We start from the raw sequence: 14,539 nt of genomic DNA on the forward strand, positions 1-14,539 counted from the left end.
AGCCACGGAACGTGATTTGCGGGCAATAATAGGACATGTTCTATCTTTCAACGGAATGGAAATACGGAAACAGAATGCACACGGAGTACATTCCGTTTTTTTTGCTGAACCATTGAAATGAATGGTTCCGTATACAGAACGCAAAAAAAGCGGCCCGTAAACGGAAAAAAAAACGGTCGTGTGAAAGAGGCCTTAGAGACAGGCTTGTAATCAAGACCAGCCAGACTTCAGCCTGTAAGCAGCACTGTGTGACAGAGTAAGTACAGTGTATAGGGAAGTGCCTCATGCAGGGCTGGGACAAGGTCCACCACCAACAGAGGCTGAGCTGCCCAAGTGCGCCCCCCCCCCCCCCTTGCCTGCGCCCAGGGCCGGTGCAAGGTTTTTTACCAACACAAGCGAACCTACATTTTGGCGCCCCCGACACCCCCGACCCCTTCAGCTCACCTGGGGGAAGGGAGGGGGGGTGCGCCAAAATGTAGGTTCGTCCCATAAGACGCACCTAGGTTTTAAAGGAGGATAATAGGAAACAATATTTTTCATTCCACCTCAGGTCAGACCAGCCATCAGACCCCAGCTCACAAGCACAGCCCCAATGCCTCAGATCAGACCCCCATGTCAGCCATCAGCCCTCCATGTCATATTTCTCCCCGTCCATGGCACAGACAGACTACAGACATTGTCTCCGGCCCATCATGTAACCCCCATCCTCACCCATGTCACATTTCTCCCCCTCCATTTGATTGCTCTAACACCTAAAGAAATTATTTATTTTTTTTAAAACCTGATGTTTCTCCAGATGATCTTATGCTAAAAGTCATGGTAATAGAGTCTCAAAGGTCTATAGAAGCAGGTACACTATTTTTACAAACCTTTGAGACTCTATTAACACTATCAACATCAGGTCATTTAGAGAAACAGCATGTTTTTTTAATTATGTTTTTCCTTTAGGTGTTAAAACATAACTTTCATTTGATTGCTGTAACACCTAAAGGAAAAATCTTTTTAAAAACCTGCTGTGTCTCTAGATGACCTTATGTTGATAGTAGTGTTAATAGAGCCTCAAAGGTCTGTAAAAATAGGGTAACTGCTTCTATAGACCTTTCAGACTCGATTACCACTGCTATCAACATAAGGTCATCTTGAGAAACAGCAGGTTTTTAATTTGATTTCCTTTAGGTGTTCAAGCAATCAAATAAGTTATGTTTTAACACCTAAAGGAAAAAGATAATTTAAAAAACTTGCTCTTTCTCTAGGTGACCTTATGTTTATAGTAGTGTTAATAGAGTCTCAAGGGTCTATAAAAGCAGTTACCCTATTTTTACAGACCTTTGAGACTCTATTAACACTACTATCAGCATAAGGTCATCTTGTAGAGAAACAGCAGGCTTTAAAAAAAAATCCCTTTAGGTGTTAGAGTAAATTGCAATCAAATGAACGTTATGTGTTAAGATTAGGGTCAGAAGCAGACAAGCAGGGTTTTGTTTAGCCTCTTGGGTATCTTAGTTTTTACATTCATAAAGCTCCACATTGAGCTTCCAGCAGCAGACAGATGCCAGGGCACTTCTGTGGTCACCTCACCTGGGCACATGGTCTTTGCTCAGCAGAGTCCTGCCATACATGCTGGGTAGATGCTAGAATGGATTTGTTAGAAGGAGGTCTGTGACGTCACTGGTCACATGCTCCTTCATGGTCACATGATGCACTGTGAGAACGCCTGCCTCCTGCTGTGTTCAGCTCCAGAGAGAAGGGGGTGTGAAAGGATGGACCAATGGCAGGGCAGCTAGCTGATACTGGCCAATCAGCAGCCTCCTGCTCCTATCTTCAAGCGCAGCTTAGAGTGAACACTGGCTGGGGAGGGGAGGGGAGGGCGCCCAGCAGCAAGTAAGTGATTAAAAAAAAAAAAAAAGAGGTTTGTTTTTCCGCCCACCCCAGGCTGCGCCCTGAGGCTGGAGCCTCCCCAGCCTCTGTGTCGGCCCGGCCCTGGCCTCATGGTACCTGTTGGACACTGTGCAGATTGTGCAGTACTGCATCATGTGGAGGGATAACCATGGTGATATCTGCACAAACAATCACGCTCATGGCTGCCACTCTGGGAAAATAAAGCCAGAGTTTGGATGTCAAGGCAACGGAGTTAAAAGGAGAGTGAGTTGTTCCCTTCTAAAGAGGACCTTTCACTAGTTTAAAAACTAAAAACTAACTATATATATGTCCCCCTGCACTTACTAGTATGTCTGGGCGCCGCTCCGTTCGCCCGGTATAGGCTCCGGTATCTGCAGCTCCCTCTGTTGTACTGGGCGGAGTTTTTGTATTAGGGTTGTCCCTTGCTGCAGCGCTGGCCAATCGTAGCACACAGCTCATAGCCTGGGCGCCGCTCTGCCCACTGATATACAGTTGCAAGAAAAAGTATGTGAACCCTTTGGAATGATATGGATTTCTGCACAAATTGGTCATAAAATGTGATCTGATCTTCATCTAAGTCACAACAATAGACAATCACAGTCTGCTTAAACTAATAACACACAAAGAATTAAATGTTACCATGTTTTTATTGAACACACCATGTAAACATTCACAGTGCAGGTGGAAAAAGTATGTGAACCGTCGGATTTAAAAACTGGTTGAACCTCCTTTGGCAGCAATAACTTCAACCAAACGTTTCCTGTAGTTGCAGATCAGACGTGCACAACGGTCAGGAGTAATTCTTGACTATTCCTCTTTACAGAACTGTTTCAGTTCAGCAATATTCTTGGGATGTCTGGTGTGAATCGCTTTCTTGAGGTCATGCCACAGCATCTCAATCGGGTTGAGGTCAGGACTCTGACTGGGCCACTCCAGAAGGCGTATTTTCTTCTGTTTAAGCCATTCTGTTGTTGATTTACTTCTATGCTTTGGGTCGTTGTCCTGTTGCAACATCCATCTTCTGTTGAGCTTCAGCTGGTGGACAGATGGCCTTAAGTTCTGCTGCAAAATGTCTTGATAAACTTGGGAATTCATTTTTCCTTTGATGATAGCAATCCGTCCAGGCCCTGACGCAGCAAAGCAGCCCCAAACCATGATGCCCCCACCACCATACTTCCCAGTTGGGATGAGGTTTTGATGTTGGTGTGCTGTGCCTCTTTTTCTCCACACATGGTGTTGTGTGTTTCTTCCAAACAACTCAACTTTGGTTTCATCTGTCCACAGAATATTTTGCCAGTACTGCTGTGGAACATCCAGGTGCTCTTGTGTAAACTAAACGTACAGCAATGTTTCATTTGGACAGCAGTGGCTTCCTCTGTGGTATCCTCCCATGAAATCCATTCTTGTTTAGTGTTTTACGTATCGTAGATTCGCTAACAGGGATGTTAGCATATGCCAGAGACTTTTGTAAGTCTTTAGCTGACACTCTAGGATTCTTCTTCACCTCATTGAGCAGTCTGCGCTGTGCTCTTCCAGTCATCTTTACAGGACGGCCACTCCTAGAGTAGCAGCAGTGCTGAACTTTCTCCATTTATAGACAATTTGTCTTACTGTGGACTGATGAACACCAAGGCTTTTGGAGATACTTTTACAACCCTTTCCAGCTTTATGCAAGTCAACAATTCTTAATCGGAGGTCTTCTGAGAGCTCTTTTGTGTGAGGCATCATTCACATCAGGCAATGCTTCTTGTGAAAAGAAAACCCAGAACTGGTGTGTGTTTTTTATAGGGCAGGGCAGCTGTAACCAACACCTTCAATCTCATCTCATTCATTGGACTCTAGTTCGCTGACACCTCACTCCAATTAGCTCTTGGAGATGTCATTAGTCTAAGGGTTCACATACTTTTTCCACCTGCACTGTGAATGTCTACATGGTGTGTTCAATAAAAACATGGTAACATTTAATTCTTTGTGTGTCATTAGTTTAAGCAGACTGTGATTGTCTATTGTTGTGACTTAGATGAAGATCAGATCACATTTTATGACCAATTTGTGCAGAAATCCATATCATTCCAAAGGGTTCACATACTTTTTCTTGCAACTGTAGTTAGTTTTTAAACTAGTGAAAGGTCCTCTTTAAAGGGATGCTGTGATATTTACCCGTTGATACTTAATGAGACAGTGTACCTAATTAACCTGTTGCCTCTGACTAAGGCCTCATGCACAAGGCCGTTGCCTGGCCGCCACGGCACGTATTGCGGCCCGCGAACAGCGGGTCCGCAGTATGCGGGCACCGCCCGTATGCTCCACTCATCATGGATGCGGACACATTCACTTGAGTGCTTCCGTGGTGTTTCTGTCCGTGCCTCCGCACGGCAAAAAAATATGTTCCATTTTTTTGCAGTGCGGACGGATCACGGACCCATTCAAGTTGAATTGCGGTCCCCAATGCACGGAATGACCGCACAGCGGACGTGTGCATGAGGCCTAAGTCTGTGCCCTCATTGAGAGATTGCAACCACTGAGCCTTGTTTAAGTTTATAGTGTCAGTCCGATTCCTTCCCTCAGCGGGGAGCCACACATACCACTCAAAAGGGTCCCTTCTGTAAGGTCTGACCATTACAAATGCACCATTCACAATATTATGATGGTAACAGAAAGTACAATAAGAGAATTGTTAATGAAAGTGCACTTCAGATCTAAAGAGGATGTGGTTATAGAAGAAGGGCACACACCCAACTCCCCAAACCTGGCTCACAACCAGGTTTCCTGCTCATCTGGTTTCCATCACATAGTATTGTGTGCATAGAGCCTATATAACTGCAGTAAATTATCACCAATTCGATCCAAAACTGAGCAATCCAATATAAACGTAACAGGACCACTCTAAATATGATATCCAAATCAAGCAATGTGAGTATTAAAAACGTTCCAAAAATATCAATGTTTATTAATATTTCATGATTAAAACATACAATATTGTGTTAACTAGTAGGGAATACTAGTTAACACTATATTGTATGTTTTAATCATGAAATATTAATAAACATTGATTGATATTTTTGGAACTTTTTGATACTCGCATTGCTTGATTTGGATAACTGCAGTAAGGCTACTTTCACACTTGCGGCAGAGTGATCTGGCAAGCAGTTCCGTCGCCGGAACTGCCTGCCGGATCCGGCAAAACGTATGCAAACTGATGGCATTTGTCAGACAGATCAGGATCAAAAATGCCTGATTAGTCTGAAAAATGCATTGAAATGCCGGATCCGTCTTTCCGGTGTCATCCGGCAAAACGGATCCGGCATTTATTTTTTTCTGCCTTTTTTTCGGTCTGCGCATTTTGAATGGCACTAATACATTCCTATAGAAAAAAATTACGGATCCGGCATTCAGGCAAGTCTTTCGTTTTTTTGGCCGGAGATTAAACCGTAGCATGCTGTGGTTTTATCTTTTGCCTGATTAGTCAAAAAGACTGAACTGAAGACATCCTGATGAATCCTGAACGGATTGCTCTCCATTCAGAATGCATGGGGATATGCCTGATCAGTTCTTTTCCGGCACTGAGCCCTTTTGACGGAACTCAGTGCCGGAAAAGAAAAACGCTAGTGTGAAAGTACCCTAATTGTAGCGGGAGACGTAATCAAGGCAGTGGGTCCTGTGAAGTTATAGCATTATACAAAATCCAATTTTCTGTTCACATGACAGAAGCCACAGTCTGTGCTGGACCTGTAGAACGATGGATCCCTGTAGCACCTGATGGACCGCATTGACTTATAATGGGGTCCGTGAAGGTTTTCTATCATTTTGACTGCGAGAATGATGCTGCATGGAGGCAATGTAGTACAGAGGCAATGTTAATATAGTCCTAACTGAGTGCATTTATTGATGTGCTTTGCAAACTTTAATTTCAGAAGCAGACACATTATAAATCGGATTGCGCACAAAGAAATGAATCATTATTTGCAGAAACATAGAAAGCTGCATTGTAATTGGTCTACAGAGACTGTGCCCCCGTGGCATCTGTCCCAGCATGGAAAACCCTAACCTGTTACCTTGGTTGCCTGATTACTCTGGGCGCTCACTAGTACTTTATACTCATTATTGATCTTGGTGGCTGCAAGACTTTAACCAGTTAGGCCTTTTTTACATGAACGATATGGATTGTGTCAGGGTGCGTTCAGCGAAACTCGCACCATTTCGCAAGCAAGTTTAGTCAGTTTTGTCTGCAATTGCGTTCAGTGTATCATTTTTTTTCCACGCGGGAGCATCAGTTTTGATGCGTTTTAGCATACATGCACATGAACGTGGTTTAGTTCCGCATACGAGCCACATTTTTTGCAGCTCGGGTGCGAACCCATTCACTTTAATGGGGCCGCAAAAGATGCGGACAGCACTCCGTGTGCTGTCTGCATCCGTTGCTCCGTTCCGTAGTCTGGCAAAAAAATATTTTGCGGACAAGGATAGGCATTGTTAGAATGGATCCGCAAAAAAAAGGATGCCATACGGACGTCATCCGTTTTTTTTTGCGAACCGCAAAACACAAACGTTCGTGTGCATGTAGGCTTACAAACAACATCTCCTAGCGACCATCTGTGAAAAAGGCATTACATCCAAATGCAATGCGTTTTCCACTGAAGCCCCATTCACTTCTATAGGGCCAGGGCTGCGTGAAAAAAAACGCTGAATATAGAACATGCTGCGATTCTCACTCAACACAGAAATGATGTGTGAAAAAAAGTCTGCTTAGAAAAATGTAAGAAGGGACAACACCAGTGGCAAGTAGTCCTCTAAGTGCTCGCCCTACAGTATTATGCCTCCTTAAGTGGCCCCCCGCACGGTGATGCCCCCTTAAGTGCCTTCCTCACAGAGTGATGCCCCCTTAACCACCTCCTGTCCGCCCATAGACTAAAAACGTCTGGGAGGAGGTGGTTCTATATTTCTGAATGGACGTTCCTGAACGTCCATTCAGAAACTGCAGCTGCACGCTAATCGTGCAGCTGCTGATCGGGTTGCCCGCTGTCAGTGACAGCAGGGCAACCCTTAGAGAAGGCAGGGACAGTGCCCAGGTCACCGAGCGCTGTGCATGCAGAGCAGGAAGCGCTATGCACCGGAGAGTGCAGGAGCTGTGTGAGGTCTTTCAGAGACCTCTATCAGCCCTGCTCTGAGGCTGTAAAGCGCTGTATTGCGCTGTACAGCCTCTCTGGGGGGTGCATTTCTCCTGTAACTGGGGCTACTATGTCAGCCCCAGTTACAGGAGAAATCAACAGTGAAAAAAATAAAAAAAAGTGAAGTTAAATATCCCCCAGAGGTCTTGTATGACCTTATGGGGGACGAAAAGTGTAAAATTAAAAAATAAAGTGTTAAAAAATAAAAATAAAAAAAAGGTTTCACATGTAAAAAAAAAAAATTCCCCAAGTAAGGAATAAAAAACCCAAATTACGTACCGGTAATTCCCTTTTTATGAATCCTCCATGACTGCATACCATAAGAGATGACCCGCCTCCAACCAGGTAGGGACAGGAAGTATAAATTTGACTCTCCTCCGGCTCCTCCTCAGTGTCTTTCTGGATCGACAGCCTAGAGAGTGTTCTTTCGAATCTTTTCATTTAGTCCTTTTTTTTTTTTGCACACCATCACACACACCATCACCTATGTGTAGTCCTATCATTGCTACTTCTATATTATATATACCTATATATTCTTATGAACGTATATACACTGCTCAAAAAAATAAAGGGAACACAAAAATAACACATCCTAGATCTGAGTTAATTAAATATTCTTCTGAAATACTTTGTTCTTTACATAGTTAAATGTGCTGACAACAAAATCACACAAAAATAAAAAAATGGAAATCAAATTTTTCAACCCATGGAGGTCTGGATTTGGAGTCACACTCAAAATTAAAGTGGAAAAACACACTACAGGCTGATCCAACTTTGATGTAATGTCCTTAAAACAAGTCAAAATGAGGTTCAGTAGTGTGTGTGGCCTCCACGTGCCTGTATGACCTCCCTACAACGCCTGTGCATGCTCCTGATGAGGTGGCAGACGGTCTCCTGAGGGATCTCCTCCCAGACCTGGACAAAAGCATCTGCCAACTCCTGGACAGTCTGTGGTGCAACGTGACGTTGGTGGATAGAGCGAGACATGATGTCCCAGATGTGCTCAATTGGATTCAGGTCTGGGGAATGGGCAGGCCAGTCCATAGCATCAATGCCTTCGTCTTGCAGGAACTGCTGACACACTCCAGCCACATGAGGTCTAGCATTGACTTGCATTAGGAGGAACCCAGGGCCAACCGCACCAGCATATGGTCTCACAAGGGGTCTGAGGATCTCATCTCGGTACCTAATGGCAGTCAGGCTACCTCTGGCGAGCACATGGAGTGCTGTGCGGCCCTCCAAAGAAATGCCACCCCACACCATTACTGACCCAATGCCAAACCGGTCATGCTGGAGGATGTTGCAGGCAGCAGAACTTTCTCCACGGCGTCTCCAGACTCTGTCACGTCTGTCACATGTGCTCAGTGTGAACCTGCTATCATCTGTGAAGAGCACAGGGCGCCAGTGGCGAATTTGCCAATCTTGGTGTTCTCTGGCAAATGCCAAACGTCCTGCACGGTGTTGGGCTGTAAGCAAAACCCCCACCTGTGGACGTCGGGCCCTCATATCACCCTCATGGAGTCTGTTTCTGACCGTTGGAGCAGACACATGCACATTTGTGGCCTGCTGGAGGTCATTTTGCAGGGCTCTGGCAGTGCTCCTCCTGTTCCTCCTTGCACAAAGGCGGAGGTAGCGGTCCTGCTGCTGGGTTGTTGCCCTCCTACGGCCTCCTCCATGTCTCCTGATGTACTGGCCTGTCTCCTGGTAGCGCCTCCATGCTCTGGACACTACGCTGACAGACACAGCAAACCTTCTTGCCACAGCTCGCATTGATGTGCCATCCTGGATAAGCTGCACTACCTGAGCCACTTGTGTGGGTTGTAGACTCAGTCTCATGCTACCACTAGAGTGAAAGCACCGCCAGCATTCAAAAGTGACCAAAACATCAGCCAGAAAGCATAGGAACTGAGAAGTGGTCTGGGGTCACCACCTGCAGAACCACTCCTTTATTGGGGGTGTCTTGCTAATTGCCTATAATTTCCACCTGTTGTCTATCCCATTTGCACAACAGCATGTGAAATTGATTGTCACTCAGTGTTGCTTCCTGAGTGGACAGTTTGATTTCACAGAAGTGTGATTGACTTGGAGTTACATTGTGTTGTTTAAGTGTTCCCTTTATTTTTTTGAGCAGTTTATATACCTATATATATATATATATATATATATATATATAATCCAGAAAAGTAGGCGGCACTCCGAGAAAGATGACAAGTGAACTTTATTCACCCAGGTGGTGCTGGCACCACCTGGGTGAATAAAGTTCACTTGTCATCTTTCTCGGAGTGCCGCCTACTTTTCTGGATTACATATTGGGGTAAGAAGCCTAATCCCCTGGATACGTGCACCCTCTTTTTCTTTGATTGTGTTCCAGTGCCGCCATTTTTCCTGTGTATATATATATATATATATATTATTTTTTTTGGGGTGGGAAACCCCTATGCAGTCATGGAGGATTCATGAAAAGGGAGTTACCGGTACGTAATTTGGTTTTTCCCTTTCATCCTCCATGACGGCATACCATGAGATATAACATATTAAACAACTAGGGGGGGATTATAGCTTGAAGAACTTTCCTCCCAAAGGCTAGATCTTGACCTGCCTTAACATGGACTCTGTAATGTTTTCTAAACGTATTAGGGTTAGACCAAGTGGCCGCCCTACAGATCTGCTCTAGTGAAGCGTTAGCCCTTTCTGCCCAGGAGGCAGAAACTGATCTTGTAGAATGCGCTGTAAAGGCTTCAGGAGGTGATTTCCCTAGCGCTTTATATGATTCTGAAATCGCCGTTTTAATCCATCTGGAAACAGTATTTTTTGTCGCTCTCTGCCCTTTATTTGTACCAAGAAACTGAACAAATAAAGAGTCCGTTTTTCTGAAGGCTTTCGTGGCTTCTAAATATATTAGAACTGCTCTGCGTACATCCAATTTATGAAATCTCTCCTCTCCTTCTGTTTTCGGGTCGTCACAAAACGAGGGAACCAATATTTCTTCTTGCCTGTGGAAATTAGACACAACTTTGGGAAGGAAGGAGTTATCCAATTTAAACGTAATTCTATCCGAAGAAATGACACAGAAAGGCTCATTAATCTTTAGGGCCTGGATTTCACTAACCCTGCGGGCTGACGTAATTGCCACTAAGAACAGGGTTTTTAGTGTTATATATTTTATAGAGACAGTTGATAAGGGTTCAAAAGGACTTTCTATTAAGCCTGATAAAACTACATTGAGATCCCAGGGGGGAGTCGTGGCTTTCAACGATGGTCTCAGTCTGTCTGCCCCTTTTAGGAATCTGATAACCCAAGAATGATTGGCAATTTTCTCATCAAAAACTGCACTAAGAGCCGACACGTGAACCCTTAGTGTATTGGGACGAAGACCTTTCTCCAGCACAGATTGTAAAAAGCCTAGAACTGAAAGAACTGAACATTTTTCAGGGGATACTTTCTCTTTCATACACCAGGTATTAAAAGCTCTCCACACTTTATCATTGATCTTTGAGGTTATCTCCTTTCTACTAGCCAACATAGTATTGATGACGGGATCTGACAGGCCTCTAGCTTTTAAAATCAACCTTTCAGGTTCCAGGCTGCCAAATGCAGCCTTTCCACCTCGGGATGGTGAACTGGTCCCTGCGACAACAAATCCTGATCCCAAGGAAGGATCCATGGACTTTGGATGGACATGATCTTTAATAGTGGCAACCATGATTTTTTGGGCCATAAGGGGGCTATCAGAATAACGTGAGCCCTGTCTTGCCTTATCTTCTTTATCACTCGAGCTATTAGTTGCAGAGGGGGGGAAGGCGTAAGCCAGATGGAAATTCCATTTTATTGATAAGGCATCTATCCCTTCGTTTCCGTCTTTTGGATTGAGGGAAAGGAAACGACCTACTTTTGCGTTTGTGGCTGACGCAAAGAGATCTATCTGGGGAACCCCCCATTTTTTTGTTATTTGGTGAAAAACTTGTTTCTTCAAACTCCATTCTGTTTGATTTATCTTGACCCTGCTTAGGAAGTCTGCTTTTACGTTTAAGCTTCCTTTTAAATGGACTGATGAAAGGGATCTTATATTTTCTTCTACCCAGGAAAAAATATTTTCTGTTATTTGGCTCAGACATTTGCTCCTTGTTCCACCTTGATGATTTAAATATGCCACCACTGTTGTGTTGTCTGATCTTATGTATTGACTCGCAACTTTTATTATCTCCCAAACTGCCATCAATTCCTTTTGGTTTGAGGACAGAGTTTTTTGGTGGTCTGCCCAGGCCCCTTGGAAATAGTGATGAGAGCAATGCGCTCCCCACCCCCAAGGACTTGCGTCTGTTGTGACAAACACCTGTTCTTCCGAATTCCATGGAATTCCCTGACATAGGTGATTTACTTGTTTCCACCACAGAAGAGACTGGTTTACTGCTAAGGGAATCAGAACTGTTTGTTTCAATGAACTCTGGTTTCTGTCCCAGCAGGTTAATACCCAATGTTGCAGAGTTCGAGAGTGGAACTGAGCCCACTTTACTGCAGGGATGCAAGAGGTTAAAGTCCCTAGTAGTTTCATAGCTTCTCGTATGGAACAAGATGGATGACTTTGAAACCTTGAGACTTTTTCTACCACTCCAGACACTTTTTGCTCTGTAAGAGACGTCCTCTGACGAGTGGTGTCTAGGGAGAGGCCCAAGAAAATTATTTCCTGGGACGGGACTGGCTTTGATTTTTCCCAATTTATTAGCCATCCTGCTAGATACAGCGTCTGGCAGGTCACTAAGAGATTGTTCTCTAGGGACTGTCTTGTCTCGCCTACTATCAGTAGATCGTCTAGATAAGGGACAATCAGGATGTTTCTCCTTCTCAAGTGTGCCACCAGCTCCAGCATCACCTTTGTGAAGACCCTGGGGGCTGAGGTTATTCCAAAGGGTAATACCTGGAATTGAAAATGAAGAAGATCTTTCCCCAAATAGACCGCTATCCGCAGGAATTTTTGAGACTGTTTGCATACCGGAATATGGTAGTATGCGTCTCTTAAGTCTATGGAGGCCAAGAAGTCTCCCTTTTTTAGCAGATTCACAGTTGATCTTATTGTTCCCTTTTGAATTTGTTGTATTCTATGAACTTGTTCAAGTTCTTTAGGTTTATTATTAACCGAAATTTCCCGTCTGTTTTTTTACTAGAAAAACGGTTGAATAATATCCCTGACCTTTTTGAGAATGGGGAACCGGAATTATGGCTTTTTGAGCTAGTAGCTTCCGAATCCCTTCTTCCAGATTTGTTTGAAGAACGGTTGTTTTTTGAACTGGAGTTACCCTGAAAATATTTGAGGGAGGAGGAAGACGGAACACAATTTTGTAGCCTTCTGATATTATATTTAAGACCCAAGGGTTTGTTGTAATCATTTCCCAATAGTCTAGAAAAAAAATGAATCTCCCTCCTACCTGAGATCTGGCGTCATTGCTTCGACAGTTCCGTATTCTTTGTAGAGAACAAGTACCCTCTACTCTTCTGGTTTCTTCCCCTTGACCAGCCCGAATCTCTATTCGTTTTCTTTGTTTGAAAGGGATTTCCTTTTTTAATTCTCCGAAAGGGAAATTTTCTTTTCCCGGAGTCCCTGGGAAAGGTTTTCTTTGAGTCGGAAGCCTTTTCTAGGATGGATTCTAAATCCTCTCCAAATAACAAATTATCATGAAAAGGTAAGGTACATAACTTCAGTTTTGAACTGACCTCTCCCGACCAGGACTTTAACCAGAGGGACCTTCTTGCTACGACCGCTAACCCAGTTGCCTTTGCAGCTATCCTAACTGATTCCGCAGTGGAATCAGATAGAAAATCCACAGCTTTAATTAAGAGCGGAAAGGAATCTTTTAGACTATCATATGTATTACCGCTTTTCAGTAAGGATTCTAATTGCGTGAGCCATTTCTTTAGCGACCTGGATACTGATGTTGCAGCTAGGTTTGGTTTAAACAGGGCTGCACAAGCTTCCCATGTCTTTTTGAGAGTTTGATCCGTCTTTTTATCCATGGGATCCCTTAATGATCCCATATCCTCAAACGTTAAGGCATTTGGACCTTTCACTAATTTAGATAGGGAAACGTCTATCTTAGGACAAGTCGTTAAAAGGGCCTCATCTTCTCTAGAAAAAGGGAGCCGTCGTCTTATTGTCTTAGGAATGAATAATTTCCTATCCGGGGACCTCCATTCCCTTTTAACTAGATCGTGCATATTTTTATGTCCCGGAAAACCTCGGTTAGACCTCTGTTCAAAGCCACTAAACATTTCATCGTGGACTGATCTGCGGACCTTTTCCTCAGAAAGATCCATAGTGGCCCTAACAGCTTTAATTAATTCTCTGGTATCCTCTGATGAAAAAAAGATCATTTTTAAATTCTGACTCAGAACCTTCGGACCCTAGTTCTCCTGATTCTGAATCTTCCTCTAATTCTGAATCAGACGTTTTTGTCGCTGGTCCCTGTGCCTGTTTGGAGCAGGAAGGAATTATCGAGGGATCTGACATAGCAGACCTGATTTCTTCTCCAATTGTATTTTTAAGTTCTTCTTTTAAAGACGGAACTAATTCCTTAGAAATATTGTCAGTACATTTTTTACAAACTTTCCTAGTAGAGGAATCTGATAATTTTACAGAACAAATACTGCACTTTTTTGCCCTCTGACTAGTTTTAGCTTTCTGAGCAACCTCTTTCTCACTCTGCACACATACAGAAAGAAAGGGAAACACATAAGGGTTAATAACAGAATATACTGTTTAACCCTTGTCCTGGTAACATTACTCACAGGTACAGATCCCTGAGTGGTCTCCATAACTCCACTTGGATCCAGCATGTTTAGGGTAACAGCCACGCTTACTTTTCCCCCTTAAATAGCTTTACCTTAAGACCTCAGATCAGAGAACGACCTCCGTCATAATCCTGCGCGATTTTGAATCTCCCGCCGTCGCCGGCATGCGATCCACCGCCGGAAGTGCTCTCAGGCCCCATACCGGAAGTAAGCCGTGGAACGCATGGAGCGCGTCCACTTCCGGTGACGACACTGTGAGCGCCGGCCATGCCGAATGAAGAGGATTACCATGTGAGAAGGCAGCAGAGTCGGAACCCTAGTTGGGTAAAACGGGCGCTGAAGACCTGTCTCTTACCTGCTCCTAGGTGCGGGCAGACAGGTCCACGTGCGGCCGGACACTCATGGAGTCCCTCCGGTCAGTCACTAAGCTCCTAGTGACTGACCGGAGGGACTCCATGAGTGTCCGGCCCCACGTGGACCTGTCTGCCCGCACCTAGGAGCAGGTAAGAGACAGGTCTTCAGCGCCCGTTTTACCCAACTAGGGTTCCGACTCTGCTGCCTTCTCACATGGTAATCCTCTTCATTCTTCATGGTCCGCGACCATAAGGGAAAGCCCTATCTCCTACCTGGAGGGACAGGAAGACACTAAGGAGGAGCCGGAGGAGAGTCAAATTTATACTTCCTGTCCC

This window comes from Bufo bufo, chromosome 4, assembly GCF_905171765.1.
Source record: "Bufo bufo chromosome 4, aBufBuf1.1, whole genome shotgun sequence".
Lineage (NCBI taxonomy): Eukaryota > Metazoa > Chordata > Amphibia > Anura > Bufonidae > Bufo > Bufo bufo.